This window comes from Gracilinanus agilis, chromosome 1 (genome assembly GCF_016433145.1).
Source record: "Gracilinanus agilis isolate LMUSP501 chromosome 1, AgileGrace, whole genome shotgun sequence".
Taxonomy (NCBI): Eukaryota; Metazoa; Chordata; class Mammalia; order Didelphimorphia; family Didelphidae; genus Gracilinanus; species Gracilinanus agilis.
In genome coordinates, this window is record NC_058130.1 from 20,808,610 (window position 1) to 20,819,205 (window position 10,596).

Consider the following 10,596-nt stretch of genomic DNA (forward strand, 5'->3'; position numbering starts at 1 on the left):
AGGACTATCAGGGACTATGTTCAACTTTTGCCAAAGACCTTTTTAGTTTAATTACTTGGGCCAACAATTCTTTCAGTGAAAACTGTGCTGAGAGATCATTAAAGTGAAGGTGACCTTCTACCTGCTTATGCCATCTTTTTGTGACTCGCAATATTTTTATTTCTCTGGCAACATCATCTAGGAATGGCCTTAAGCTATCTTCCACTGGTAATTTTAAAAAGCACTGCCAGTTTTTTTTGACTCTTTAAATTTAATCAAAACGAGAAGGGCATATTACTTTTATAAGAATGTCTTTTCTTCTGTCACACTTGTAAATGTGTTAGAATGCTTATTAGATTTATTTTTTTTGTCTAGCAATTTGGTTATTCTAAATACAGATATCTAAATTAAGATGCCATCTATGACATGGCTTCTCTTGAGGATCAGTGACTAGGAATAAGAACAATAATAGTAACAACTAGCATTTATATAGTGCTTTAAGATTGCAGAATCCTTCGCAAATATTTTATCCTCACATCAACCTTGAGAGTAGCTATTCTTGTATAACAGATAGGGAAACTGAGGCATGATGAAATGACTTGTCCAATGTTAGTTACTCCATATTAACTAGCGTTAGAGCTGGGTCTAGAACCTGAATCTCTTAGTGCCCTTTCCTCTATATCTGAGTTCAGCTACTGTCTGAATCTGTATTTGAACTCCCCCTTTGTGACCCCCAAATCCGGTTCTGTACCCCCTGGACTATCTAGATGCTTCCTTCTCAGGTTTGAGCTCACACCTTGAAGCTGGTGGTATTCATTTTATTTGTCACTCTTTCTTGGAGTAGGTGGTCATAGTTTTGCTTCCCACTTCACCTCCCTTTGGGATAAGCAAGTATGCAATTGTCATGTATTCCAGCTAGTGGGCATCTGAAGCAAGATTTGAACCCAGGTCTTCCTGATGCCAGATCTAGCATGCTATCCCTCTGTACCACGTATCTGTGACACACAACATGTAACAATGCCCAGTTCACTTAGCACTTCTACCTTCATGGCTTTCAGAGCATCCTTGTTTCCTCAATCCTTTGCCCTCCAGGTGAGTCCTCAGCGCTTGGTGAAGATGCCCTAGAAGGCTGCTCTCCTCCGAGGGGGTCCTGAAGTAGACAGCTGGGAAAAGGAATTGTTGCTTTATGCTTCTGTGCCGTGTCTGGAGGCGATTCATTCTGAAGCCTCGAGTTTCCAAGCCCTTGCTTAACTCACAAGCTGTTCTTTCCTCCAGAATGAGTTGGTGCAATGAGGTAGATATTTCAGAGCCAGGAAGACACTAGAGAACCATCAAGAACAAAAACATGAATCATTTCTAAAAGGAAATTTTAGGCCAAAATGGATGAAATTCATTTTTTCAAACCAGTCATTTGGGGAGAGAGAGAGAGACAGAGAGAGTGTGTGTATATCTCTGCTCAATAAATTTGTATCTGCAGACCATGAGCTTTGGTGCTCACTGAGAGGGAAGGTGTTGTCAAGGTAAGTAACATGTATGTGAAAAGTTTTAGAAATTTTTTTTCCCCCTCCCTGACAATCCTCAGAAGTAAAGTTCTTTAAGATTATCTTGCCAGGGGAAGTCCTGGGTTCCAGTGGAGCCTCAGATACTTCCCAGCTGTGTGACCCTGAACAAGTTATTTAACTCTCGTTGCCTAGCCCTTCAGGCTTAGAACCAATACACAGCATTGATTCTAAGACAGAAGGGTTTTTTAAAAATTATCTTTGCTAAAAATGTCCTATTTTTATTTTACTGAAGTTTCCTAAAAATGAATGCTTCATTTCCCGTGTCTTCTTGTTGAGAAGCAATCCAGCAGGAAACCAAGGAAACATGGGCTCCAGTTTTGCCTCCCAAATCTATTGGCTGATTGAATTTGGTCAAATGAATCACTTAGCAACTCAGTAGGCCAAACAAAAAGAGAGTCAGCAGAGGAAGTTGCTGATTTTTCATTCCAGAAGTTCCTCACCAGGGCAATTACAGGTCTGGATTAAACTTGGGTTCCTTTTTCTCTTTACGTCACCCTCAAATCCACCTTCCTCAAACTTTCCCCCAGTGGGTCTCAGATCTCCTCGAGCCAAGCAGAGCGAGCCTACTTCATCTTCTCTAGGATGACCCTTCAAATTAGTGGAAGATTTTGCCTGGCATCTCTTAAAGAGAATGACTCCGGGTTAAACATTCCCAGCTGCCTCCACCCACCCATCGTCATGGGGCACCACTCTGGCTCCCCTCAGCCTGGCTGCTCTTTCTCACTGGCACAGACCAGACTAGAGCAGGGCTATCAGTTCTCTTTATTCAGGCACTCGGCCTTCAATCTTCCTTTTTCCAGGCACTCCATTTTTCGTACCCTAAAAGCACACGGGGCTTTTGAGATGCCCCATGGCATTGTCGACTGCTGCTCAATCTTGATTCAACAAAGTCCTAAAAGTCCTTCTTCATATGAAATAAGAGCCCTGCACGCTTCCCCCATTCTGTATTTGCAGCTTGTGTATGTGTCTGAAATAACCAAGTGAAGGTTTTTTTATACCGATAACATTTAATCTTACTCTATATATTGTTTTGGGTCTTTTAAAATCCTCCCTCCTCACAAGCTTTGCCAAGACAAGATATTCTGTCTTGCCTTTATATCCTCCAACCTCCTACCCCAACACTACACACAGCACTTTGGGGACAGGCCAGCTGGTGTCTGGACCTACGATTTCATCCGCGTGGATTGTTCTGGAGCCCAGGCAGGTCAGCATCTAACTTCTCCATGCCTTAGCCTGGGAGACCCACTTATGGCCCCGTAGCCTGGTGCCGTAGAAAGGATCCTGCTTCTCGGGGCCTCTGTTTCTTCATCTCTAAGGTGAGGAGGTTTGACTAGATTAAACTCAAATAGAAATTGGGGGCCACTAAAGGCTGCATATTGACTTAGAAAAATCACATGTTGATATTATCTATGTTTAATTGTGTTTTTATTTATTTTGTTAAATATTTCCAAATTACATCTTGTTTGAGCTGTACTCAAGGGAGTTGTGGGACACACGTGGCCTGTGAGATCCGGGTTTGACACTTCTGGACCCAGATGACCTCTTGTGACCCTTCTGGCTCCAAATCTGACCCCATGTATCAGCGAAATGTCCAAAACCTGGGTTTTCCTGGAGAGGCCAAGACCCACCCTCCGTCTCCTACGTCAGTCAGTCAGCGAGCTGTTGCTAAGCACTGACTGTGCCACAAACTGGTAAGCACCAACTGATGTGAAATCAAAGCCCCATCTCCGTCTAAAGGGGGAGACATGTAAGCAAGGAACCCCGGACAAACAAAATGTGTAGAGAATAAACGGGAGATAACGAAGGGAAGGTATGAGGGCTTCTTGCAGAAGGGACCAATGTAACAGGAGGCAGAGAAGATGGAGAGAATTCCAGGCATGGGGCACCGCCAGTGAAAATGCTCAATGACTTGTGTGTGTTTTTTTTTAGGAGGATCATGGCAATTACCGAGCACAAGCAGCCAACCAAAGGAACCAAGAAGAAAGTGGTTGATCCATTATTAAAAAAAAAAAAAAAAAAAAAAAAAAAAAGATGGGTAGAATGTGAAGGCACCAGCTATGTTTATTGGCAAGACACCAGACAGAACTAAAGGAATGAAAATTGCCTCTACTGGTCTCAAGGTGGCATGGGCATCGTAACCCCCAAACTCAGGCAAACTGTAAGCAGGGAAATTCCTTTGCTCCCTTCTGTCCTTGTGACTCCTAACCCAATCACATCTGATTGCTTCCGTAAGACCCTGAGATGATTATCAAGCTTGGACCATCCCTTAGATTTGAGATGGACAGAGAGATGCATCTCCAGGCTACACCTTGATGCCGTCGGGTTGTATCTCAGACATCCATCTGTCCCCCAAACTATGAGAGCCACCCCCTATGTCTCCAGGCATACCCTGGTCAGATGACCAACCCCCCCACCGAGAATGCCTGAGTGTTTACCACTCTAGAATCACATCCACACCATGACACAACATCACGTCCTCACTGTTGTAAAAAGCATATAATCCCCAGAATTGATGGATTCTGGGAGCAGCCTTTCATCTTGCTATCTTCCTGGCCTGATTCAATATTACTTTCTAAATTAATAAATTTCTCTTTTTATTTTTAAGCCAAGTTTTGGAGTCTTGCATTTTTACAGAAGGTACCCTTCCCAAACCCCGGGGGTTCACCTCTAATCCCCCCACAACAAAGGAGCATATTTTTCAAAAGTGGCTAACTATGGGCAGCTGGTTAGCTCAGTGGAGTGAGAGTCAGGCCTAGAGACAGGAGGTCCTGGGTTCAAACCCGGCCTCAGCCACTTCCCAGCTGTGTGACCCTGGGCCAGTCACTTGACCCCCATTGCCCACCCTTACCAATCTTTCACCTATGAGACAATACACCGAAGTACAAGGGTTAAAAAAAAAAAAGTGGCTAACTAATCTACATAATGATGACATTGCTTTTCTTAGGTTTAAGTTGATTCCTGAAGATGCTCGGGTTTAAATTGGTTGACCCTTTTTCATGGAGTGGACCTTAGGGGATGCAAGTTGTTATGTAAAGGATGGCAACATGGAATCCCTGCAAAATACAGGGTCAGCCTCACCCAAAGTTCTCCAGGGGGATTCCATGTTGCCATCCTTTACATAACAAAGTTTTCCTCCATAGTAAAAAAAAAAAAAATGGCAGCCCATGATTGAATCCCATGTTGATGTCAAAACCACCAGTGGAAACTCATTCCTGTCTTTGCTGTTGGTTCTACCAAGAAGTACAACCACCAGATCTTTAAGACTTATATGATTATGGAAAAATATTCCAAAAAAAAACCACAACAGACTTTTATGATTAGCACCAAGTCCATCAGATATGAAGAGGAAAAAAAATTATAGAAATCGTGATCTGGGAGACAAATGATCTGAAAAAATTAATCAATAAACTGACTCCATATAGCACTAGAAGATATGTAGAAAAGACTTTCCATTTACCCAAGTTGAAATTGGGAAAATTAATAGAATTTCATCTTGATGATGGGCAGTGGAAAACGTTTTGGAGCTGAAACCAACAGAAAAATAAGACATGAAAGGTGAGAAGAGGCCAGCTTATAAAGGGCCAGAGGTGTCTTACGTTTGATTCTGGAGGTAATGGGAAGCCACTGGAGTTTATTGAGTAATCGAGTAAACTTCAAAAAGCTCAGTTTGACAAATGATTGGATGGATTGGAGTGGGGAGAAATTTGAAGCATGGAGACTAATCAGAAGGTTATCTGGCAATCATCTAGGTGGGAAGTGACCAAAGTGGTGTTCAGTGGCGAGATGGGAGTGGAGCTATGTGAGAGAAGTTTTAAGGATAAAAATGATCCTACTTGACAACTGTTTGGCTGTGAGCAGATGAAAGAGAGTGAGGAGTCAAGGGTGACTCCTAGGTTGTAAGACTTGGAGGGTGATGGTGTCCATAGTTTCATGGAAGTTTGAAAGGAGGGAGGCCTTGGAGAAAAAGATAATGAGTTCAATTTGAGACGTGTTGAGCTTTAGATATCTACAGAACATCTAGTTCAGATGCCAAATAGGCATCTGAGTTCATTAGAGAAATCAGGGTTGGATGAGTAGATCTGTGAATCATCGGCATAGATGTGATCATTGAATCAATGATCTGATGAGATCAAGCGAACTGATGAGATCAAGTGAAATTGCACGAAGGGAGAAGAGAAGAGGGCCCCAGACAAAACATTGAGGACACCCACAGTTTGTGGGCATGACCTGCATGAATGAAGATCCAGTCAAAGGGTCTGAGAAGGCACCTCTAGACAGGTAGGAGGAGAATCGGGAGAAGAGTGTCATGGAACCTCAGAGAGAAGAGCTTATGGGGGAAAGGAGAACGTACGGTTGACATCAAAAGCTGCATGCAGAGAGGTCAAGAAGGATGAGAACGGAGAAAAGACCATTAGGTTTGTCAGTTAAGAGACTATTGGCAACTGTGGAGAGAGTGAGGGGAGAGGCAGTGGAGGCTTACATTGCCTTCTCAAGTTGTTTAGCCACAAAAGGGGGAAGGACATAGGATGATAGCTATAGGGGATGGTTTTTCAAGAATGAGGGAGACATGGGCATATTTGAAGGCAGTAAGGAAGTGGCCAATAGTTGGGACAAGGGGTAGCTAGATGGCTGAGTGGATAGAGCACCAGATAGCTGCAGATGGGAGGTCCTGGGTTCAAATCTGGCCTCAGACACTTCCTAACTGTGGGACCCTGAGCAAGTCACTTTAACCCCAATTGCCTAGCCTTTATGATTCTTCTGCCTTGAACCTCTGTTTAATATCGATCCAAGACAGATGGTAGGATTCTTATTTTATTTTATTTTATTTTTAAACCCTTAATTTCTGTGTATTGGCTCTTAGGTGGAAGAGTGGTAAGGGTGGGCAATGGGGGTCAAGTGACTTGTCCAGGGTCACACAACTGGGAAGTGTCTGAGGCTGGATTTGAAGGATTCTTATTTTAAAAAATAGGTCAGATTGAAGATAAGTGGGAGTAAGGATGATAGAGAGAAGACAGAGTGAAAGGGGATCGCTTGTGCACGCTGAGAGGTTCGCCTTGGCAAGGAGAAGAGCCACTTCATGTGAGACATCGTACTGCCTAATAAGGTTCCGTTAAATAAATATATGGGAACTGTAAACATATCCAACGTCCCCATCCAAAAACACCCACAATCCTGATTCACTTAGAGTTGGTTCATATTCAGAGACATGAAAGTTGTTGTTGACCAAAAGTAGTTGCCTGCAGGTGAAGCAGTATCCCAAGTGCATGATTTCTGCTAAAATACTCTGAGCATCTGCCTGGCAAAGCGGATGCTGGATGCCAAAGACCTGGAATCGCTCTTCCCATTGGAAAAGCTCCCTACTGTAGGTACCTTTCCCGGATGGTTTAGCTAAGTGCTAGCAAGAGCTCTCGAAGCTTTGCTTTCACCTGCCTTCTCTGCCCTGGGAAGTGTCTGATTGTACCGGGGGCCAGGCGGGGCCAGGACCCCCACAGGACAGCTCTGCTCAGCCAGCGAACACTTGGAGCCGTGGTTGCCAAATCCTCCCTGATCATTTTGGGGTTTGGCAGGAGCATCCGTGAAAGTGAGAATGCCTTTCTGTCATCAGCTTAGAGCAACCAGTGGGAAGCGTCGCCTCCTTGCAGATTGCCACGTAGACTACACGGCTCCCATGTTCCCTAGCCTGAGAACCCTCGAGGAAGGGTGACGTGATGGTGTGAACTGATTTGAACTCCTCGGCTCCAGTGCTTACAGTCCCAGGATAGTCATGTTTAGGATTACAGTTCTGGATCAGGTTGTTAACAGCCAGGTTCTGCTCCTTCAGAAACTTGTTTCACTTTAGAGGGAAGCTAAAGCTTTTAGCTCATCGTAGATAGACTTGGCATGGAAAGAGATCTATCTCCCTGGGCCTCAGACACATTTTCAGACACACTACAAAATGACCTTGGGCAAGTCACTTCACTTTTGTTGCCTAGAGCCCTCCCTGTATTGATGCTAAGGGTTTAAAAGAAAGAAAGACAGACAGACCACCAAAGTCAGCTAATCCAAATGAGGAGCTAGAAGGCATGCCTTCGGGTGTCAATTAGCTCACCCCTTCATTTTTCGAAAGAGGAAACTGAGGTTGAGGGAATCACCCAAGTCCTACCCATTCAGTTGCTTTCTCTGTGGACATCATGACAGAGTAGCTTGGAAAAGAGTAACACATTTGGATCAGGGAACAATACAGGATAATGTAGAGCAAGTCAGTCACAAAATAGTAATTTTTTAAATTGACCATTCGGGACCTGAGCAAGAACTACACCCTTCATTGGTGCATAATGAGAGCCCGGGATGCCTCCAAGTTCGTGAGCTTTCTTGGGATATTCATTTAGCAAATTCAGTCCAGATTGAGCTCCTCCTAACTAGAAGGTCAATGTGGAGAGATGCAAAGATGGTTGAAATCAGATTCTAGTACTTAGAACCCGTGTGATCTTCAGCAAATGGTTCGTGTCTCTGGGCTTGCATTTCCTCACGTGGCAAATGAAGGGCTTGGACTAGAGGGGCTTCCCTTTTAGTCCTAGATTTAAGATCCTATAAGTAAAGCTTGGTCTTTCCCTCTGCTTGCTGTGGGCCAGACAATGAAGAAAATGAAAAGAGGCTCTTTTAGCTCGGGCCCAGCAAGGGAGCTGGGGAGGGCTGGACAGGAGCATAATTAACCCTTGGAGTTTTGAGAGACCTTATGGGTCAATGCAGAAGAAACAAACTTGATATCAATAACTTCTACATCTTGCAAATTGTCCATTCATGAGCAAACGTTTAAGTGCCTGCCCTGTGCCAGGTCAAATACAAAGTGCAATAGTTCAGTGGCAAAAGATGATTTTGGGGAAACTACACAGAGTATTTCAATTGGGCTTTGGAGGGTTTGGGATGAGGACATCCTATTGGCCATAAGCCTCTCAGTTCTGAGTTAGGCTGATCTTTGGAAAGGGCCAGACTCTTGGGGCCCATACGCAAAGCCTTCCTTTCCATCATGGTAGACCTTGCCAGAGGTTGTCTGCCCGGCATAGCCTTCAAGGATACTGGATCATCTTCACTTCCAAAGGAGGCAGCGGTGGCACCATGTCTGCTAACATTGGAACGCTCTAGAGAAGATTAGCGATGCTCCTCCGAAAGCATTCACTAAGCTCCCATCGTGCGCCAGACACAGTTCTGCATGTTTCGAAAACAGACCAGAGCTTGTGTTCTACTCAAGCAGCTGTTGTTTGTCTCTGTTAGAAGTGGATCGATGGCACCATGGGGTGGGCTTGACTTACACTGAATTGGATTGAAGTGAGGCAGAGTTTGTTCAAAGTTGTCAGCCTCGCTCTCTTCCAGAGTCATCCAAGTCCAGTGGCAGGATAGGAGTCAGGATGGCCTTGGTGTCTCCCATGCCTGACCAAGCTCTAAGCACTCCATAGCACCTGCTTCAGCCATCTTTATGCTATTGGACCAAGTTATTCTCATCTACCTCCTTTTTTTTTTTAAAGAAATTTTTATTTTAACATATTTCCACGTGAGTTTCCGAAGCTATATGATCCATATTGTCTCCCTCCTTTCTTCCCTCCCCTTCCTAGAGCTGACAAGCAATTCAGTCTGGGTTATACATGTATTATCTTGCAAAATATTTCCATATATTCATTTTTATAAGTGACGAATCTTATAAAACCCAAACCCCAAATCATATACCCAAATAAACAAGCGATAAATCATGTTTTTATGTACAGTTCTGCTCCAACAGTTCTTTCTCTAGAGGTGGAGAGCATTCCTTTTTATAATCCCTCAGAATTGTCCTGGATCATTGTATTGCTCTTAGTAGCAAAGTCTTACCACATTTGATCATTCCACAATATTGCAGTTAACTGTGATCAATGTCCTCCTGGTTCTGCTTGTTTCACTCTGCATCAGTTCACGGAGGTCTTTCCAGTTCATCATCCAGTTCATCATTCCTTATAGCACAATGGTGTTCCATCACCATCATATGACACAATTTGTTCAGCCATTCCCCAATCAGGGACACCCCCTCAGTTTCCAATTCTTTGCAACTATAAAAAGAACAGCCATAGAGATTTTCGTACAATCATCCACCCCTTCTCCTGGAGGAAGTCTTCCCATGCTGGGGGTAGACACCCTCCTTACTCACCAAGAGAGGATTGGCCAGGCTGTGACTGCTGCCCACCCTACAGCTTCTTGGAGCCACCGGTGAGAGTTTAATGAAGGGGGAACCCCAAAGGTGGAGGAGCAGCCCTGAAAAGGGCTTGGCAAGCTCTCACTCCAGAGGTCCTCCCTGAACACCCCATAATACCCCTGTTAAGCAGTGTGATAGGCACCAAATGAACCAAGACAAAAATGGAACATTTTCTGCCCTCAACATCTTCCATCCTCATGCTTGATGGCCTCTGAGCTCCCATCTTGGTAGGATTCAAAATTTCACAGACAACTCTCAAACCGAGAACTTTCAAGAAGTTTAGCTCAGTGCTCCGATCTGAAATCAGTTTCCCTCCACCCCATCCTCATCCCCATCCCCTTTGGCTCCAGACAATTTTCCTGGTCCCATTCATCTAGACCCCAATTCCACTAAAAATGGTTTGGGGAGGCTTGAGTGTCTTTGGGAGGTGCCTGTGCAAACAGCTTCCTAATCAGGAGGGTTTGGAGTCCAAGAACCTGAGATGCAAATGCTGTTCTACCAATCCATGCCTTGAAAAGTCACTGCCCTTTTGGTGCCTTAGTTTCGTCATTTGTTTCAAGGAGATCAACCTGAAATCTCCAGCTTTCTTGAGATGTTCGGTGGCTGCTCGTTCTTTTGGCATCTGCTGCCTCCTAGTGGTTGATATCAAGACTGCAAACCCTTCTGCTGAGCTTTTCAGCATAGTCTAGAAATTTTGTGTCTAGAAAAGCAAGGCTTCTCTAAGGGAGCAAAGAGGCTGCAGCCTCAGGATCTATCTAGCTTCCTTCCTTCCTTCCTTCCTTCCTTCCTTCCTTCCTTCCTTCCTTCCTTCCTTCCTTCCTTCCTTCCTTCCTTCCTTCCTTCCCTTCCTTCCCT

At 44.3% G+C, this 10,596-nt stretch overlaps 1 long non-coding RNA gene across 1 annotated transcript; it reads left to right on the plus strand.

Annotated features, from left to right (window-relative positions):
• The first annotated feature begins 2,931 nt into the window (after positions 1 to 2,931).
• Positions 2,932 to 4,150, plus strand: LOC123230661. The gene is made up of 2 exons (XR_006505086.1): positions 2,932 to 3,232; positions 3,471 to 4,150. It is a non-coding gene; the product is annotated as an uncharacterized LOC123230661 (long non-coding RNA).
• Positions 4,151 to 10,596: the final 6,446 nt, after the last annotated feature.